This window comes from Podarcis liolepis, assembly GCF_965112155.1.
Source record: "Podarcis liolepis genome assembly, chromosome: 12".
In the NCBI taxonomy this organism is placed as follows: domain Eukaryota; kingdom Metazoa; phylum Chordata; class Lepidosauria; order Squamata; family Lacertidae; genus Podarcis; species Podarcis liolepis.
In genome coordinates, this window is record NC_139563.1 from 31,654,856 (window position 1) to 31,675,069 (window position 20,214).

The 20,214-nt window shown below is 42.2% G+C and overlaps 1 long non-coding RNA gene across 1 annotated transcript; it reads right to left on the bottom strand.

The window, feature by feature from the left end:
- Positions 1 to 3,018: 3,018 nt before the first annotated feature.
- Positions 3,019 to 9,812, bottom strand: LOC310690081. Its single transcript, XR_014517876.1, has 2 exons — positions 9,763 to 9,812; positions 3,019 to 3,223 (listed from the first exon to the last, which is right to left on the bottom strand). It is a non-coding gene; the product is annotated as an uncharacterized lncRNA (long non-coding RNA).
- Between the last annotated feature and the right edge of the window lie 10,402 nt (positions 9,813 to 20,214).

Genomic DNA, 20,214 nt, shown 5'->3' on the forward strand with positions numbered 1-20,214 from the left:
CAGAATATGGTGTGGGGGTGGAGAGATCCTAACATTAGTTTAGTATTTGTCTGTTTATAATTATATAATTTTTGTATCCTGCTTTTCTATCAAAATAGCTACCAAAAGGCTCATAAGAGAGAACGCAATATTGAACAAGACAATAAAATATGCATTCATTAGGAGCAATGCACAACAATAATGAAAACAACAAAAGATTAAGAGGTACTAAAACTTAACGAATCCATTATAAATCAGGAGGTTGCTAATGAAAACGGAGGTCACCGTGCAGGTGCCAATGTGCCCGCCGCTATTGCTTATGGCTCCTGTAAAAGTTCTCCGTAAACGCCCCTCGAAAATTCGTGAGAGACTATTTGCTCTTCCTGCTTAGGTTCTGCTTGGACAATCTTGGCCTCATCTGCCTTGATACATACTTAACCATGCCCACATTTCACTGGACGTCAGTGACAGATGGCCACCCAATCTGTCAGGCAAGAATCTCCAAAGGGAGGAATTAACTCTTTATTGTTAAAAGCATTCTTTAGAAAAAGCCAAGTCCATCAACCCTACGTCTCTCATCTACTTCTAGGTGTGCACCCAATGAGTCAATGACCGCAACAGAGAGGCCCCACCCCCAACCTCAGCTTATGTGTCTCTCCCACCTGAGCTGTGTGCAAGTAGGTGAAGACTCTGCCTGTGTGTAACCTTCTGCTCCTCCTTCTTCAATCCTCCTCTGGTCCTGGGGGACAGTGGAGCAGGAGAGGTCAGAGCAAGAGGAGGAGGCGTGGAAGCCCTTGACTCCACACCACCCTGACCTATCTCTTCACCCTCCAATCCTGCAGCTTCTCCTGCCTCTGACTCTCATCTCCTAACTGGTTTCTCCAGTTCACTGATCCCTTCTTCTGAGTCAGTCTCCATCCCTCCTTTTACTGGTACCCACTCATCAGAAGCCAGCCACCACTCCTCAATGTCCAGCCAGTTCCTCTGCTTCAAAACCTCCAAGGAGAGCCCACAACCTCTCGATGGAGTCTGTTCCACTGGCAAACAGCTGTTACCACCAGAAAGTTCCTCCTGATGTTTAGTCTTTTCTTGTAACTTGAATCCATTGGTTTGGGTCCTGCCCTCCAGAGTAGGAGAAAACAAGCTTGCTCCATCTTTCATGCGACAGCCTTTTAGATATTTGAAGATGGATTTCGCCTGGTTTTAGGGGTTTTAGAGGCCAATACCAACGCTCTAAATTGAGCCCAGAAACAACACTGGCAGTGGACATACAGCTCTTTCAAGTCTTTTAATTTCACTGTCTGGAACGTCTTAAGAAGTCATTTCTGTGGCTTCTAAGTATTAATATTGCATTTTGGGGAAGGGTTGTGGTTCAGGGGTAAAGCATCTCTTTTGTACATAAATGGTCCCAGGTTCATCTCCTGGTGGGGCTTGGAGTGGCCCCAGTCCAAAGTCCTGGAAAGCCACTGTCAGTGTAGACAATACTAAACTAGATTGCCCAGTGGCCTAACTTGGCAGCTTTCTGTGTTCCTGTGTTACAATGAAAAGCTACCCAAATGAATGAGTTGGAATGGCTCTATTTTTAATTCAACAATGGCTGTGGTTTGACCTCAGAGTGACACTTTGTGAAACAAATACTAAGCTTTGTTCATCCGCTGAGTGCAGTTTTCTTCTGTTTTTAATTACACGTTAAATGAAAGCTTAATTAATTAGGACTTGTGTTTGTTTATGAAGCAAAAAAAAAAAAAAGCCCCCTTGATACTTATTAGAAATATATCAGAATCTGTTTCTAATGTAGAAGATCAGAGAGAGAAAACTGACTTCAATAATTCTTTTGGCTGTGCACGAGGCCATTAATAGTCATTAGCACACTTTCAAATGTATTGCCAGAGCGGTAATAAAATCAACACCTCCGCATTTTTTATATTGAATCGCCGCCAAAGTGCATTTGGTTTTGTCACTACATAGCAGTGCATGTGATACTTAAGATATCAACAGAAACACTGAATAAAAACATAATTTCTTTATTAAACTCAGACATGTTGAAATTTGATAAGAAACCAACTTTATTATTCAAATGAGTGAGCAACATAACATAATTCGTAATGAGGGACAGATGTCAGCATTTCGAAGAGAAAATTCAACTGGATATACAGTCTTGAATTTTATGCTCTGTTTCTAAAGGGAATCATAAATCCTAAAGGGAATGTATTTTGCTGTACAAACCACCGTCTCCACCAGTGGAAACCTTCTATGACAAGGATGGGGTACTTCTGTCCTGTGGACCAAACTTAGTCCACTAGGGGGTCCACTTTGGCCCAGGAGGCCATTTTTCCAAAACCACACCCACCTGTAGCCAGCAGATGGGCAGGACAGTGCTTTGGTTGTGTGTGCCTTGTAATCTCATAGTGTGCTTTTGGTGATCCCTCACACTGCTGAGATTCAGTCAGGCTTTACCAGGAACCAAGCCTTTAGTGTGGCAAGATATCAGAATTCAAGGAGGCATTGCAGCCAGGCAAAACCATGAGGCATATGGAACAGGCTCCATCTGGTATGCCAGCTGAGACCCTACCTGCCAGTGCACTGTCTCGCCAGAGTGGCACATGCTATGGTTATCTCCCACTTGGACTACTGCAATGTGCTCTACGTGGGGCTACCTTTGAAGGTGACTCAGAAGCTACAACTAATGCAGAATGTGGCAGCTAGACTGGTGACTGGGAGTGGCTGCTGGGACCATGTAACACTGGTCCTAAAGGATCTATGCTGGCTCCCAGTACTTTTCTGAGCACAAGTCAAAGTGTTCGTGCTGACCTTTAAAGCACTAAATGGACTAGGCCCAGTATACCTGAAAGAGCATCTCCACTCGCATTATTCAGCCTGGACACTCAGGTCCAGCTGCAAGGCAGTTCCCTCACTGCAAGAAGTGAAGTTACAGGTGTTACGGAAAAATCTGGGTTCGGGGGTTACTCTGTCACCCAGCTCATCGGACTAAGTCCGTGGGTCCCTGCGGAAGAAAATGAGCTCAGCCGGACGCAGGAGCAAACTGCAGAAGATCCAAGTTTATTGCGCAACAGGTTCAAGGCGAAATTGAACCGAGAGAAAGGGGTGACATGAACTTTTGAAATTTCCCTCCATGTCCCAGAATACAGTGCAAAATACATCCCAGTTACATCACGAATACATTAAGGAAAGGTTGGGTTACACAGATTACATCATGAATACATTAAGGAGAGGTTGGGTTACACTGGATTAACATATGGAGGAGGGAGGGGGGAATATGCAGAGCTGGAGATATGCGCAGATAAGCACATCCTGAGAAGACAATGGTCCATGTACGCATAGTCTGTCACCTGGCATTGCCCGAGGAAAGGTTTGGCAGAGTGATTTTGACAGGATTACTTGAGAGATTATGGAGGACAGGGGAGGGGTGATGGAGTCCTAGAGAAATTGAGCAAATATATTGTAGTGAAGAAGACATGCCCCCCCCTTCCGTAACAGTCCCCCATTCGGAGATAGATTTGCATTAAAGTTCTGTAAGAACTTGCAAATCTTTTCTCCACACCCTAAATCTCGGTGAATGTAGGTTTTCCCTGTGAGTGGGAATACGCTCTAATGGAAAGGAGGTGGGTTGAGCAGGGCAGCAAAAGAGGGAGCAACACGGACGAATACAATGTACACGCGTGTTATATATATGCGCTAAATGATAACTTGGTATCTACCGTACCAGATGTGTGGGTTTATGCAAACCTGAAAGGGACTTGCAAGCCATGCCTCTTACGGCCATTTGCAAGTATAGCAGTGCAGATAGCTGGATATAGGGTATTATATAAAAGAACATCTGTTGTATTTTGTTACTAAATTACTTGTGGCACCCTAGCTCTTGGGAGAAACATTTTCAATAGTGGTTTATGCTTTACATTTAGCAGGAAGGTCTACTACTGACTGAAAAAAAATGCAGTTTGCTTTCCCCCCCGCCATTTTTGTGTTCTCAGGTGTCAAGGTAGCTCTTCTGTGGTCTCACACTGACATAGTGCTACAGCAACACATCCTGTCTGTTGAATCCCCTCAGGGCTTTCATTTAACCATGTTGCCTAGCATTCACCATAGCTGGCACAGGTTTGGGCATCTCGTGAGGGAGAGGTCTTCGCCTTGGCCTTTAGCTATGGGATTTTATTATAGGCTGTGGTCATGAGAAGTTGCTCACTTGCACTTAAAGGACCAAAAGGCTAATTGCAGCCTGGATACACTTGCCCAATTCAAACTGAGTCCAATTTGAATTTATCTTGCCCCATGGTTCTCAACTCTTCAAACCAATCTGTTAAAAGAAAACCATTCTTAACAAGGGCAGTTGTCCAAATAAGTCAATTTAAGTCTATAAGGAATCATTCCTGCTAAACCAAAGCATATCCACCTTCATGTTTCTTAGAAGCTTCTCCTTGGTAAAGCAAGTTTTAGCACATTTTTTAAAATGGGTAGGGAAGGTTGGCATAGTGCCAGGTGGGACAACGAATTGTGGTTATCTAAACATTGGACTACACAATAGTGTGAGCTATTAGAAAGTATAAAATGCATGAGAATTCTCCACTGGTGTGTAAGGAATAAGACATTAAACATAAAAACAGTTACACACAATAAATTGCCCCCCTTTGTGGAAATCACACTGTCAGACACATTTCAACATTCTTACATAATAACACATAATACAAAACAAAATAATTAAATATCTGTTGCATATCTTGACACAATTGTGATCTTTTACGTATGTATCTTTTGAATCTTGGAGCAGAGGCTTGAGGTTCAAGTGAAAAAATGTCCTTGCAATTCAACTCCTCCCCCCTTTGTCAGCCCCCCCCCCCGTCAGTCTATATCATTTTAAAGAGATAGCTGTGGCCACTTTGAAAACTCTGGTGTTGCAGGTCTTGTGATAGCGAAGAACTGAGTTGAGGGGTTGTTGAGGGGTTGTTGCTGCTTTTCATCATTGCACATCTGTAGAAGTGATATCCTGTAAGGGGCAGGGTTTTGGGGTGACTTAAAAACAGTTAGACAAGGAAGGGGCAAAAGGCAAAAAGGATGTCCTCCAGTTTCCATGGGAAGCTGCAAATAATAACAATCTTAGTGGATTAAACATTTTATTCATTATCATTATTGGACTATTTTGATTGTTGTTAGCCGCCCTGAGCCCAGCTTCGGCTGGGGAGGGCAGGATAGAAATAAAATTTATTATTTAGTATTATTTATTATCACATTTCCATATAATTACTGTTATTATCTGCTAAGTTTGTTTGCTTTCCTTCACTTAGTTTTTGTTGTTGTTGTTCTTTTCATATTATAAAATAAAAATTACTCCACATGTATAGAAAGAGAACCGTAAAAAATACAAAGGTTAAAAAATACAAAAGAAAGCAAAAAATTAGATTACCAGTCAGATGAAAACAAACTTGACACAAGGACATCAGATTTAGAAAAGAATTATTATTAAATATATTATCAAAACCACGCATATTACTACTAGACTGAAAAAAATGGGAAAACAATGGGGAAAAACTTAAAATTCACCATGTGCTATCTGATAAAAGAACTTCATGAAACTGACTTTCAACATGTGATGAACATGTCCCCAAAGTAAAACACAAACACACAAAATGAGCTATGAGGAACCAAAAATAAATAAATGCTAAGACACACAATTAATAAGTAACCTGAAGTAATCTGTTTTGGCATTCTAACATCCCAAATGAAAATAAAAGTGTTTCTTGATGTGACATCAGCTGTAATGTTAATAGTGGAATACTGGGAAATGAGTTAATACCAAGAAAATGAATGGCAATTTAAAGTTGTGCAAGTACCTTGCACTAGCCAAAATGACAGAATTAAGAAATGCTCAGGCAAAAAGGTAAACAAATACCATTCCACAAACAATGTTTGGTTGTGCTTCGATTAATTTCATATATATAATGGAAGAACTGATAAAACGAACTTAATAAAGGAAAACAGATTATTTGTAACCTAAAAAAAATAATGTCAAAGCCACAAAGAGATAGAAGGAAATCAACTAATATAGCAGGGATTCAGACTTGTTTTGCTGAACAGAAAGAAAGTGACTGTTTGGCTTTAAGGGAAGAAAGACAAAAGGAAAACAAATGCAATTACTTTTTATAGAGTATTTAAATCACTGTTTGCATCCCCTCAGAAAGGACACTCTGTTAAAAGGGAAAATTATTTCATGTGAGAGGTCTGTCAGGAAATGCTGTTCCTAAAATGCATAGGCATATACACATACACACACACACAAGAAAACTGTTATAAAATTTAAATCCCATGGGGGGGGGGAAACTACTCAAGAGAGGAACTCACAGTGGGAGTGCTTTGATATTTACCTGTGAAAAGAATTTGGCATGTCCAGTACTTAACTCTATTGTCTTAAGTAGCCCTGGAGCAAAACACATTAAGGATGATTTCGCTCAATGGTTCCAAGTTTTACATAAGGAAATTTGTATAGGTTTCACGCTCTCCAAACCTTCTCTCTCCCCCCTCCTTTCTCTCGCTCTCTCTTTTTTTTTTTAAAGCTGATCTAGCCTCTGTGCATGTGCAGAGTTCATGTCTCAGCAAACCTTTTATACCATTGAAAATGTTGCATCTTTTGGCTCAATTAGAATAAGGAAGGGAAAGGTAAGGAGTAGATTTTAAAAATAGGGTTAGATTTTAAAACAACAAAAAAGAGAAACTCAGCAATTTAAGTATTCACCAAAGCTAGCAATTTCAGCCCAAGCAACAGGAGTGCTTCCTTTATGTACAGGAAAGGGCTATCATTATTGGTCATTTTATCTGGTCATTCGCGGAACAATCAACCGCTCTCTTATTTATGAGTAAAATGGCCAGAGAGTTAGAATTCATAGGATTTTTTTTTTTTTTAACATTCTCAGCCTTACCATCGGCAGACAAATTTTACTGCCCTTTATTTACAGGATGGATGGTCAAGGCTAATTCTACTTGATTATATGAATTTTTATGTGCTTAAACTTTTAATGGACTTTTAAGTTTGATTTTTTTTTAAATAATAGACAAAATGATGAACACTGTAATCACTTAAATGCTTGATATTACCAGTTGGGCTTCACCTCTCACCTTTTAAAACTAAAGAGCAAAGCTAGGTTGAATTTCAACTCCATCACGTCACCAGAATTTAAGAAGTACCCTCCAATGCTTGCAGACACATGTCCTTCCACACAGCCACAAATCGGGAGAGTTGAAAGGGGACCCTGGGGTCATCTAGTCCAACCCTCCAAAATATAGGGTTCACAGCAAGATTTTGCAGCAAGATTTGTACTACCAAAGAGGCATACACATTTAAGTACAGATTTACAGCTGGGAAAGGAAACATCTATGCTCCTATCATGTACTAAGGAAGAGGAAAATAAAAGTACATAACTTTACACAGAACCCTTTTTGCAGATCTTGAGATAGTTTGAGTGAGTTTGAAATGATATTTAAGGAAGATTGAAGTGAACAGTTTTCGTAAGATAGGGAGAGGATCTCTTATAAAGCACAGTTAAAGCAGCCCTAGATTTGATTTTTTTTAAGGGAATACACGAGTGTTGCCCCCCTCCCCTCTTTGCAGTTTCCTTTAAAGGAAGCTTACTCGGGAGTAAATTTATCTGGCACAGAAGTAAGAAGGGAGAAAACAACTGAAAGAGGCAGAGTGAAACAAGGGGGAGGGGGGGGCATTTTCTAACAAAAGAGGCCATGAAGTCTTATAGAGACTGATATCAGGAGCCTTACAATAACTCTTCTGTCCAACCAAATCAAAGTTAAAACTGGATTCAAATATTTTCTTAGAATGAACACCATACTTTTATAGGCATATGCTTAATGAAGTACATACACTGCATTTTAGCTTGAGAGAGCAGTTGGCTCAACTAGGCTTTTGCAGCAGAAACATTAGGTTATCAGCACCTTCCAAAATAAGACTGTAGACTCACAATCTCAAAAGTTGGGGCAAAGCAAGAGGTGGGGTAAACATTTGCACACTTCATTCTCAATTTTTGTCTTATTTAGGACTGCTAAGATCCAGCATGGCTTCCTTAGATTTAAATTTTGAAGCAAGCTTGCAGTTTAAACTATGCACACTTAAGAAAGGCAGTCTGCCAGAGACAGAAGGAACAGACAACACACATAACAGACAACATGTAAACATACATATTCTCATATATGTATTAACAGACAACACACATAACAGACGACATGTAAACATATATATTCTCATCCTTTAGTTGGTTATTGCAAGGAGTTGGGCCACTACCTTTGGCTTCATTAAGTGAAATTAGTAGGAAGGTCCCACATGGTTTTATGAGCCTCCTTGCCTCTTCAAACACACCACCAGTTAATCAAACTGGTAGGGCTCATAACGCTTGGTTGACTGGGTACCCCTTTATAGATGCATGCGTTGCTGTTGTTGCTTTTTTTGCTTTTTCCTTTTTTGGGGGGGTGTCTGGGATAGAGAAGGGGGAAAGAGAGGGGTTGATTAGGATTGGTATGTCTAGGGGTTTGGTATGCTTAGTACAGGGACGTATAGTAAAGAGGAGAAGGGGCTTCTAGTTGCCTGGCAACTTCCTTAGTGGGTTTTAGAGAGCTCTAGCTATCCGGTTCCTTGCGTTCCCTTTCCTATTTCCTTATTTCCTATTTCCTTATTTCCTTATTTCCTATAACCTGGGGTCTCTTTCCACTCTGCCAGTCCTGCCCAATTCCTCATGGGCTATCCCTCCTGGCAACCTCCTACCTATCGTCACATCTCAGGAAAAGGGGCCCTACTGGACGCCCGCGCCATGCGGTGCCAGATCGGGTGGTCCCTGGATAGAATTTCGAACTGAAAATCCCCCTTGCTTTTGGAAGCGGGCTCACGCACGATACACGTGTTACGTGGCACCGACCAGTGCGGCTGGGATTGGGATAGAAAGCAAGACCACTTTCCGCCCCCTTGCCGGGCGCTAGAGAAGTTCGGAAAGAGAGCTCCAACCCCTTGCTTTCAACTGGGATGTCCGTTGCAGAGAGTCGGCTGTCTTTCAAGTCGGGTCTCTCCGTCTTACTTTCGGGCTCCCAATTGGTGCGGCTGGCTGGAGATTTTAAGGAAAAGAGATAGAGCTCAGAACCCCCCTTTCGGGTTGAGCAGCGGTCCCCGGTCTCTCTCACTAACCGGACCAAGAGAAAGGCAAGAAGGAGCGATAGAGAGGAGGGCAGAGAATTCAGTTGCCAGGAGATTCCACCCCCTTCCCACCAGTGCACTGGATTTCTTTTCCTATACTCACGCGTCTTCAACGTTGATCCCGGGATCGATGAATAAGCCGGCTGGATCCCTCTTTTGCTCCCCGGCTGAACTCCTAGGGCTTTCGATTACCGCCCAGAAGATGGCTGGGGGTCTAAAAGGATCTTCCCAGGCAAAATGGCCTGGAGCCGGCTGAAGATTTTGGGGCCCCCAGTCAGCAGCTCGGGAGAACCGCAAGCCCCACGTTGCGGCGCCAACTGTTACGGAAAAATCTGGGTTCGGGGGTTACTCTGTCACCCAGCTCATCGGACTAAGTCCGTGGGTCCCTGCGGAAGAAAATGAGCTCAGCCGGACGCAGGAGCAAACTGCAGAAGATCCAAGTTTATTGCGCAACAGGTTCAAGGCGAAATTGAACCGAGAGAAAGGGGTGACATGAACTTTTGAAATTTCCCTCCATGTCCCAGAATACAGTGCAAAATACATCCCAGTTACATCACGAATACATTAAGGAAAGGTTGGGTTACACAGATTACATCATGAATACATTAAGGAGAGGTTGGGTTACACTGGATTAACATATGGAGGAGGGAGGGGGGAATATGCAGAGCTGGAGATATGCGCAGATAAGCACATCCTGAGAAGACAATGGTCCATGTACGCATAGTCTGTCACCTGGCATTGCCCGAGGAAAGGTTTGGCAGAGTGATTTTGACAGGATTACTTGAGAGATTATGGAGGACAGGGGAGGGGTGATGGAGTCCTAGAGAAATTGAGCAAATATATTGTAGTGAAGAAGACATGCCCCCCCCCCTTCCGTAACACAGGGAACCAGGCTTTGGGCCATTTCGACAGTGGCACTCTCCTTGTGGAACGCCCTCCCATCAAATGCCAAGGAGATAAAGAACTACTCTACTTTAGAAGACATCTGAAGGCAGCCATGTATTGGGAAGTTTTTGATGTTTGATGTTTTATTATGTTTTTATATGTGTTGGAAGTGTGTCTGGGGCAATCCAGCCAGATGACCATGGTATAAATGATAAAATTATCATTATTATTTGGGGTGAGTGCTGAATAAACAGGTTGCTTGAACTGCACAATTCAATTCTGGCAGTTTTCACACTGCGAGAAGTGAAGCTACAGGGAACCAGGCAGAGGGCCTTCTCAGTAATGGTGCCCACCCTGTGGAATGCCCTTCCATCAGATGTTAAGGAGATGAGTAATTATATAACATTTAGGAAACATCTGAAGGCATCCCTGCATTGGGAAACTTTTTAAGGTTGAAGGTTTTACTATGTTTTTATATGTGCTATAAGCCTCCCAGAGTTGCTGGGGCAACCCAGTCAGGTGGGAAGGTACAAATAATAAATTATTATTGTAATATTATTATTATTGAGGTGTGTGGTTTGTGGATAGGTAGTCTAGCTTATGCAGAGTTCCAAGGACCAGATAGAGAGGTCCGGGGGGGCAGCTTTGATCCCAGAGGCTGAGGTTCCTCACCCCTGGGCTAAACACACAATACTTTAGACCCTTTCACTACACCTGCCCTCTTCCCACAAGGGCTCCTATTGCATTCTGATTTCATTGTGGTTCTTCCTTCCTCACATCCATATCACCACCACTGTGGACTCTGTTTCCTATTGGACTGCAGTGTGTGGATTGCAGAGTTTCATGGATGAAACTCCATGATGGAATTTCATCGCCAAAAGAATATTGAGGCCACATTCACACCAAATATTGAAAGAATTATGAGGCCACTTTGAACAGACCTGGCTTCTGCCGAAGGATACTGAGAACGGCAGTTTGCTAAGGGTGCTAAAGTTGTTAGGATACCCCTACTGCTGTCCCAGGATACCCCTACTGCTGATTCCCAAAGTTCCTTCTGAAGAGGGATTGTTTGTCAAACCACTCCAGAAACTATAGCTCTGGGAGGGCAGTGGAGTCTCCTAACAACTCCCAGCATCCTTAGCCACCTGCAGCTCCCAGAATTCTTTTTTGGAATCGCAGTGCTTCAAGTGTGTGGCTTTGAATGTGGCCACAAGTACCATGGCCCCAACTGGTGTGCTACCATGGCCCTCTTTTGCAAAGAATTGAAGGTGGTATTTGTCTTCAATGCACTCCAGCTTTGCTTTTCTGTCATTTCACAAATAAATGTTCAAAACCCTACCCTAAAGTCAGGAGCGAGTATGCAGTTCATTTACCAAACCTCCAGTGTTTAAACCTGACCTAAGCAGATGCCATTGCTTGTTAGTTTAATTGAAGCTACACAAACATGTTTAAGAGTTGCTGACCTTTGCTCTGCATTCCGGTTGACTTTCTGATTACGATCCCACTTTGTTCTGACTCTTATCAAGTGTTTGCTCTTTGCGAACTCTCTGATTACTTGATTTCTTCCTCTCCCCCGCCTCTGTTTCCTTGTCTCTCCATTTATTGTGTGATATAGCTTATTCTTAAGTCCCTGACATTTCAAGTGAGGGTCACTGAATTTATGCAGTGCCAGTATCTTGAGAATATATTCATATGTGTTGAGTATGCTCTTCACCATTGTTCTGCAAATTAGGTGACATGAAACCAAATAGCGATAATGTGTTGTTATGATTAAGGTTAATAAGCTACTGATTATCTCCATAGAATACAATTGCAGACACATTATTTAAATGCTTTTTTGCTCTGTTAAGCTAAATGATAAAGAAAGCTGACTTATCTGTGTTGATAAATAGCATGCAATGTGTCGCATAAATATTAAACACCACAAAAATACATAGAGGGTGTCGCTTTCCTGCCAGAGTGTGAAGCGTTTGACGACAACCTCGGGGATCCCTTACAGACCCCCTGGCTCTACCCACCAACCTCAGGCTTCATTATTAGGATAGTGCCATGGGATCAGTTTGCTGCAAGAAGTAAGCTTTGGTCAGAAGGTTCTCTAAGGATAGAGCCATGTTCAAACTATACCATCTAGCTGATTGCTCTTAGTCATAAGGTGGCCCTGTGTCCTACATTAAAAATGACATTTCTCTATGTCATAAGTCAACCCTTTATTTTGGTGTTGGGAACTTGTGGCCCTCCAGATTTTTCTGAACTTCTTTGACCACTGGCCAGTGAAGATGCCCAACAGCATCTCAAGTGCCACAGGTTCCCCAGCCCTGGTCTATTTGAAGGAGTCCTCAAGTTAAATTGCTGTCCAGTCCAAATCTAGTTTAAAAAGAAAGAACCATAAGATAGGACAGCAAGGACCTTCAGCCCATCAACAGTTAGCAGGTGGATATCTAACTCAGCAGGCATACAAGTTACAGTCTTCCTTACCAGTGGCACAGACTGTGTTTCTTCTCAAATTACAGTTTCTAAAATTACAGGTGTACATTAGGGGTTAGGGTTAGGAGAAGGAAAACTCTGATCTTAAACCTCTGCTGCCTTGCAGGACATCTATGGGAAAAGAAAAGGCTAAGGAGTAAACCCTACACAAATCCAGAGAGGAGTCCCTGAGACGGTTGGATGGTGTCCTGTATACCTCCTTCCAGCAACTTCTGCAGCCAAGCTGGTGCCAAACATTTTGCTCTGCTTTCCTTTGGACCACATCAGCGAAGCTAAGAGGATGGGTTTTGTCATCTTGGCAGCCCAGGACCTCCATACACTCTGCCCAGGCTTGTGCTCTGGGGAGGTGACTTAAGTGCTGTTAGAGCAGTTTGAATTAATCACCCTACCTGTCCGCAGACTGTCTTGCCAGTGTGGTGCATGTTCTAGTTATCTCCCGCTTGGACTACTGCAATGCGCTCTACATGGGGCTACCTTTGAAGGTGACCCGGAAACTGCAATTAATCCAGAACGCGGCAGCTAGACTGGTGAATGGGAGCGGCAGCCGAAACCATATAACACCGGTCCTGAGAGATCTGCATTGGCTCCCAGTACATTTTCGAGCACAATTCAAAGTGTTGGTGCTGACCTTTAAAGCCCTAAATGGTCTCGGTCCTGTATACCTGAAAGAGCATCTCCACTCACATCATTCACTGAGGTCCAGCGCCAAGGGCCTTCTGGCGGTTCCCTCACTGCGAGAAGTGAGGTTACAGGGAACCAGGCAGAGGGCCTTCTCGGTAGTGGCGCCCATCCTGTGGAACACCCTCCCATCAGATGTCAATGCAATAAGCAATTATCTTACTTTTAAAAGACATCTGAAGGCGGCCCTGTTTAGGGAAGTTTTTAATGTTTGATGATGTATTGTGTTTTTAATATTTGGTTGGAAGCCACCCAGAGTGGCTGGGGAAACCCAGCCAGATGAGCAGTGTATAAATAATTTGTTGTTGTTGTTGTTGTTGTTGTTAGACTTCCCAGGGAACCAAAGGATTTGGATGTTCTTCAACTGTGGTTTACACTTGCCCTGAAAATAGGAGGGGAGAGAGAGAGAAGTCTGTAGCTTCTAAGAAGCGAGAAAATCTTTAATAATATCTTGAAGCACAGCTCCACCTGCCAATTTTATAATATGCTGAGAATAAACCTAAACTGCTTCTCTCCCCATGCAAGGTTGCAGATGTTCTCATAATCTGTGTCCCACCCCCTTTGCTAATTGATGCAGGCAAGTGAGACTCTCTCTGAAGAGGGTGGAAGGTCAAAGTTGGACTCCAGAGTGTTGCATCACTTAGGAGAGGAAAAACATTTAAAAGCTGGGTTGCTTGCCTGATGTTATACACCAAAACATAATGTGACCAGCTGTTCAATCCATGCATGCTTCTCACAAAATCAACGGAAGGTGTGAGCGATCAGCACCTCAGAAAACCTGGCCAGTTTCACTTATGCGAGTCTTATGGATGTTAGTACCCAATTATAGGAACGCAGATTTGATCATTTCTGACCTTGGTCGTCAGCCCTTTGTGAACAGACATGCATTTATTCATTGCTTTCCAGAAAGAGAGAAAAATGTCAAGTGCTTCAGATTTGCAGCTTTCTAAGAAATGAACTGAGAGCAGGACACGGGTGCCGCTAGGATGTTTTGTCTCTCATTTTCTGTTTGTTAGGGCAAATTATCTCGGCTCCTTGCCTGGAGGTGGTGAAGCCTTTCGCTAAGGGCGATTATGGTGAGGGAGCATCACAAGGAATCAGAAGTGGCAGCATTATCATTGAGGAAAGATGAATGTAGTGGCACTTCTAATTTATTTAGTATTCAGGATTTTGACTTTAATTAGGATTCTATTGTCACACCATTCATCAAAAGCACTTGAAAGAAATGGAAATGAACACCAAAGTTTTCTGTTGCCTCTGGCACGCTTTTTAAATACTTATTTATTGTTGTTCGGTTCCACGAAATGGTTTTGCTTCTGAGGATTCATTTAGCTTTTATTTATTTATTTGTAAAACGAACACACACAGCACAAACTCTTTAGAAGTGTTGTTTTGCTCAGGTTGCTGACTGGCACCTTTCAGCATCCCTGTAAACAGATAACATTTCTTCTTGTGGGTTTCCTTGCAAATTTGGGAATCTGTACCATGCAGATCTTCTTAAATAATGAATTGTAGAGGTTAGCCTGTGTCTTTTCGCTCTCTTACTTTTACATTAGAAAAGGAGAACAGATTTTATATACCTTGAGGGGGTTTGCTTCAGATATGTTCTAAATACTTATTTTGCCCAGAATTTCCTGGACCCATAAGATTGGACTCTGTTTTCTGTGTGGAATTTTTGTTTTATATACTACGGTTTTATTGGTTCCAGGCTGTATTTTCATTCTAATTATATTGTTTGTTTTTAATGTTGTATACCACTTACAGATTTTTAAAATCATTAAGTGGCTTTTAAATGCTTTTAAAGAATCCTCTCTCCATGACAAAAACAACCCAATGAGCATGACGAGTCCATCTTTTCTCATGCAAATATCGCTCAAAAGCTATGCAATGGGGAAGCAATGAAGAAAACTTCCTTGCTCTCCCCTCATGCATGTAAACTTGCCGCTCGCTGCCCCAGAAGCAATGCCAGGTCCACAAGTAATCGCGTGCTCCTAGATTTAAGAGTGCAGTAAACTTTTCAAGTGCCCCATTCACTCAACTTTTATTTGTCTCCTTACATTATCTGGAATGTGTTCAAATACCATAGTTCCATTCCCCAAGCATCTCATTCGTTGTACAAACAATTATGTCCCAGACACAGTCATTGGGACTCTGGCTTGGTTCTGAATCTCAGACCAACCAAGGCATAGATTGTTTGCCATTTGCATTGTTAGATTCCAGATTACATTTATGCATAAGACAATACATTACATGCAGAGAAATCAACCTTTTTGCTCTGATATTACAAACATAAAAACCACCAGTGCAATTGAACATGTATGCATGATGCTGTGCATTCATGAGAACATGCTATCATAATAACCTATTACTGTGATGAATAAAAGTTTTGGACCAGCATCACACACAACCCCAGATTTTGTGAGTGCCTAAAGCCAGCCCAGACCATAAACAAATGGCAGCTTTGAGAATATTTTGCACCCCTTGCACTTCAGAGCTGTCAGTCAGTATTTTTGATCATTAGCCATCTGTGATTATTTTAATTTTTGCCAGCAGGAGAAGGAACTCTTTTCCACCAGGGAGCTCTGTTATTACAATATAATTTATATGTAAAGAGCTCATTTCATCAGCGAAAAGAAACTTTTAAAAAGCAGTTTCTTACCACGTATAACGATTTATGGCACTTTACCTGCCCTGCTCTTCTTTATACATGAGTAGCATTTATTTTACTTGTGTTGACGTCTCTCTGCTTATATAATATGTTTGTACCAAAAAATTACTATATTTCAGTTACGCTGAAGGACAAGGTCTCTTTTCACCACTGGTTGGTCACAAGGTTATTTCCAACTGAATGAATAAAACAATGCAAAAAAACCAACAATATAGTATTTAAAACAGTAGAACACATATAAAATGGTGACAACACACTCCTGTGACCCAGAGTAGGCTTAACTGAATCAGCTGTAAGCCCAGATAAACAAAAATGTTTTAAGTTGGTGGTGGAAGTGTTAGGATATAGTTCCATTCCACTTTAAAAGGAACGGACATGGCGTTGTGTGTCACATGCCTGTTTACTTCCAGCACAGTCTGCTGGGAACTTCCGTTGTATGTTGCTTTTGCTATACTGCTCTTTTGCTTGGACACGAAGAGAAGCAGATATGTTTTTCCTTTGTACTGCTGCTGAATAAATGTTGTAAATATGCTTACACATGTCTCTGTCCACCTCTTCCATTGCAAAGAGTTCTTATCTCTGCTGGCTTGCGTGCTTAAGCTTCACCCGGCTGCTGGCCGGAGGCTGGAGCCAGCTGGGGGCCTGCCAGTTGCCCCCGTCTCCTGGCAGCATCCAAACAGGAAGGTCATCAGAAACAGACTCAGCAGCTACATACAAGACAACCCAGTGAAGTACCGTAGCTCACTGGTAGAGCTTCTGCATTGCATGCAAAAAGTCCCAAGTTCACTCCTTGGCACCTCCACAAAGGGCTTGGAATGTCCTCTGTCTGAAACCCTGGACAGCCACAGTTAGTCAGTGTAGACAATGCTATACTAGATTTACCAATGGTAAATCGGGTCCTCCCTTAAAGAGGGCACGTGTTGCGGTGAGACCTGGCAACCAAACCCTGTGTTGTGGGTGGGTTTGATTGAATAGCCACAACACTCAATTGGTAGGTCCCTTGATGCTGGGTTTAATCAGGCCAATGGGAGGCAAGCTAAACAGATCAAGGGACCTATATATGCAGGTGACCCAGAGCTTCCTTTTTTGGTGCGTGCATCGGAACACCCACCCACCTCTCCCTTTATTTAGGGCTGTGCTATGCCGTCGTGTGTCGTCTGTCGTTGGGACAGGGGCATGGCAGGAATTTTCCCCACTTGGCTGATTGGCTGGGAAACTGGCTGTAATCAATAAAATTGTGGCCTAAATTCTGCCAAAAACCAAACCACAATTTGAGTCTTGTCTGTATTTATTTAAAGGGGAGGTTTAAAGGTCTGAACACACAATGCATCTTCCTGTGTTGCTATGTGACATGTGACTTAACGTTGGTCAGGAGCCAGTCATCAGCTGATGATCTGCATGCTTGAGGAGCAGCCCTATGTGTGCTCCATCAGTTTCTGCAGCAGTTAGAAAATGTCCAACAGAAAGCACAAGAAGTTCAGGAGACAGCTGAAATAGAAAACAGAGAGGTTTGTTCCCTCCCCATGAGGGCTGCATGCATGATGGGATTGGATTGAGCCCCGTGTTTCTTCAAGGTGGAAAACTAAATACAAAACAGCTTGAAAGTGTGCAACTTCTTACAGAGCATTTTACAATATCTCAGGGTTCCTATTCCCTGGCCCCCACTATCATCATAAACATGCACAAAACCAACATTTACAATCTATTATACGCGTTCCTGTTTTTCATTTACCTCAGCAAGCCTAACCATTCTCCGGGGTCGATTTTCCTAATAGAGTCCTCCCATACTATACTGGACAAATGTCATGTCCCCTGGCTCCATTCATCCACTAATGAAAATAGACCTATTGCCAGCTGCACCTTGCTGATTGCTTCCTACCTGCTGCTAAGGATAATTTGTGCGGTGTAAATGAAGACTTCAGCAGTTGTGCAAAGTGGGGAATGTACAAAGTGATAGTGGTGGCAGGGAGAATACTGAGTTGTATCTACATAAGACTGTCCATACTGAAATGGTTTAGGTTATTCAAAAAGGCCCAAAGTACTGCAAGGAACTTTGTGTTCCTGCTATACCAACTAAGGGTTTTCCAGAACCGTATTTGCCAGTAATATAGGTCTGGTCATGAAACAATAAAGTCTCCACTACTCAAATCTTGGCTGATGAGATTTTCTGTTATCCAGGTAAACCTGGGTAGAGACCACACCCACGCTTTCTTTTTCCAGCTACAGATAATTGTACACTTCTAATGTTTCAAATATGTCCTATGGGTAGATGCAGTTGAAACATTCCTATATTGAAAAATCCACACTGATCTGCTGCAGCAAATATATCTATATATGTGTGATGTTTTGCCTAGGCCCACACTACCAACAAGTCCATCAAGCCAATGTTGGGGGGGGGGGGTACCCAGGAAGAGTAGAGTAGTGGAAACCCCACTCCTCAGGCAAAAGTCCTTGCATATGGCTTTGACTGAACAAATGTGTTAGTTGAATCCTGGCCACTATCTTTTTCTACAAATCGTTCACACTTTGTAAAGTTTTGCTGCAGCATCTCACTATTGATGCACTTTTCATCTATGCTTGCAGGCTGCCTTTGAATTACTTTCATTGATGTTGCTTTCCCACTGCTATCCAGCAGCACTCTACGTCCGTCAGATTAGCACCATGTCACAATTATGAACCTCATACTCGGTGTCAGGGACCTGACCTCCAAAACCCTTGGTCAGTATTCTTGTTGGTTCAGACAGTGCTAAAAACCCAGAGCTGAAACATAACTCTGTTAGGTAATACAGCTGGGGCAGGAGACCTTCCTGAGCCTTAGCACTCTGTTTGAGGGTATGAGCACCCTCAGTTTAAGACTGCAATCCTAAAGCAGGAGAGGGGATGGAGAGAACCAGAGGCAGATGAACTGGCTCTTCCCAATATATAGCATATATTTACATAAAGTGTCAGCCCCCTGCATCTTTACTGCAAAGAACAGTGTGTGTTTTGTTTGTTGTTTAAATAATAATGAAACTGAATCTGTGAATTTTGCCTAGATCGGGAGACAAGGGGCAGCAGCTGTCAGCACGGCTGAGGATAATTTATACATCGTCTGATTTACCCTTCTGGGATTAAAAGGTTGACAAGTTGACACAGGGTTAAAGGTAAATCAGTCTGTTGGATTTCTCTTCTTCTGCTGTGTGCTCTGCCACTAAGTAGTGTGCTTATTGATTGATTTGATTTTTATTTGATTTTTATAGCAATGGGTTGAGTCACAATGACACAGCCTTAGCTCTCCATTCAGAAGAGACGCTGCTTTGTTGATCAATGGACTAGTACCCCATACTTCATCTTCTCTGGAAGCATTTACCAAGTTTTAATGTAACTACAGTCTTTATTTACTGATATAACCACATTCCCTGGCTATTCAGAACAGGTATTGTTGACTTTTTGGCTCACTTAAATATCAGCTTCCCCACCTCCCCAAAATCCTACCGCTCTCTAAGTTTCCAACTTGCAAAAGTCTAAACTAGCTCTCTGAAAGGGCATGATTATTCAAATCACGTTTCAGAAGGACAAAATAATTTGGAACATGCAAGTGTTGACCAAATATCTACTCAGAAATGTTGGCCAGATAATAGTTCGTCATATATTTGGCAGGTTTTCATATGATTTCCTCCCTTTCAAAATCCTTATTTGTTTATGCATTTATTGAAAATATTTAAATTCCACCTCTCAGTCAAAGCTGGTTCACGAGGGGGCTAACAATATAAAGACGCCATAATAAAAGTGAGCAACTATAGGCAACAAAATATGGCAAAGTAAAAATCACCATAAGTGGTTCAAAAACTGAGGGAAACAGAATCAACTTGTGTAAAAAGCTGAGGTAAAGTTCATCTCTTTCTGAAAGTCACTGGGGATGGAGTCTGGTGAACAAAGGGGGGCACTGCTTCAAAAGGAGGGGTACTCTAAGCAGGGCCTCTGAAAGTGACTTTTAATAGGCAGGTAGGTGGTTCCAAGCCACCCAGGACTCTCAAAGTTAAAATTAGGGTTGAACCCAGCAACTTCACTAAGGCCCATCTGCACTCTATATTTAAAGCAGTATTTTCATCATCATCATTTTATTTAAAAACAATGCTCAAGGCGGCTTACAACATGACAAGATTTACATAATTACAAAAGTCATAAACAATAAATAAACCACATCAAAAAATACAAAACCAAATGGAAAACAATTTCCACATAAATCAAAATCTAAAACTAAGAATACAGCATTAATATCAGAAGGTCGTCGGTTCGAATCCCCACAACGAGGTGAGCTCCTGTTGCTCGGTCCCTGCTC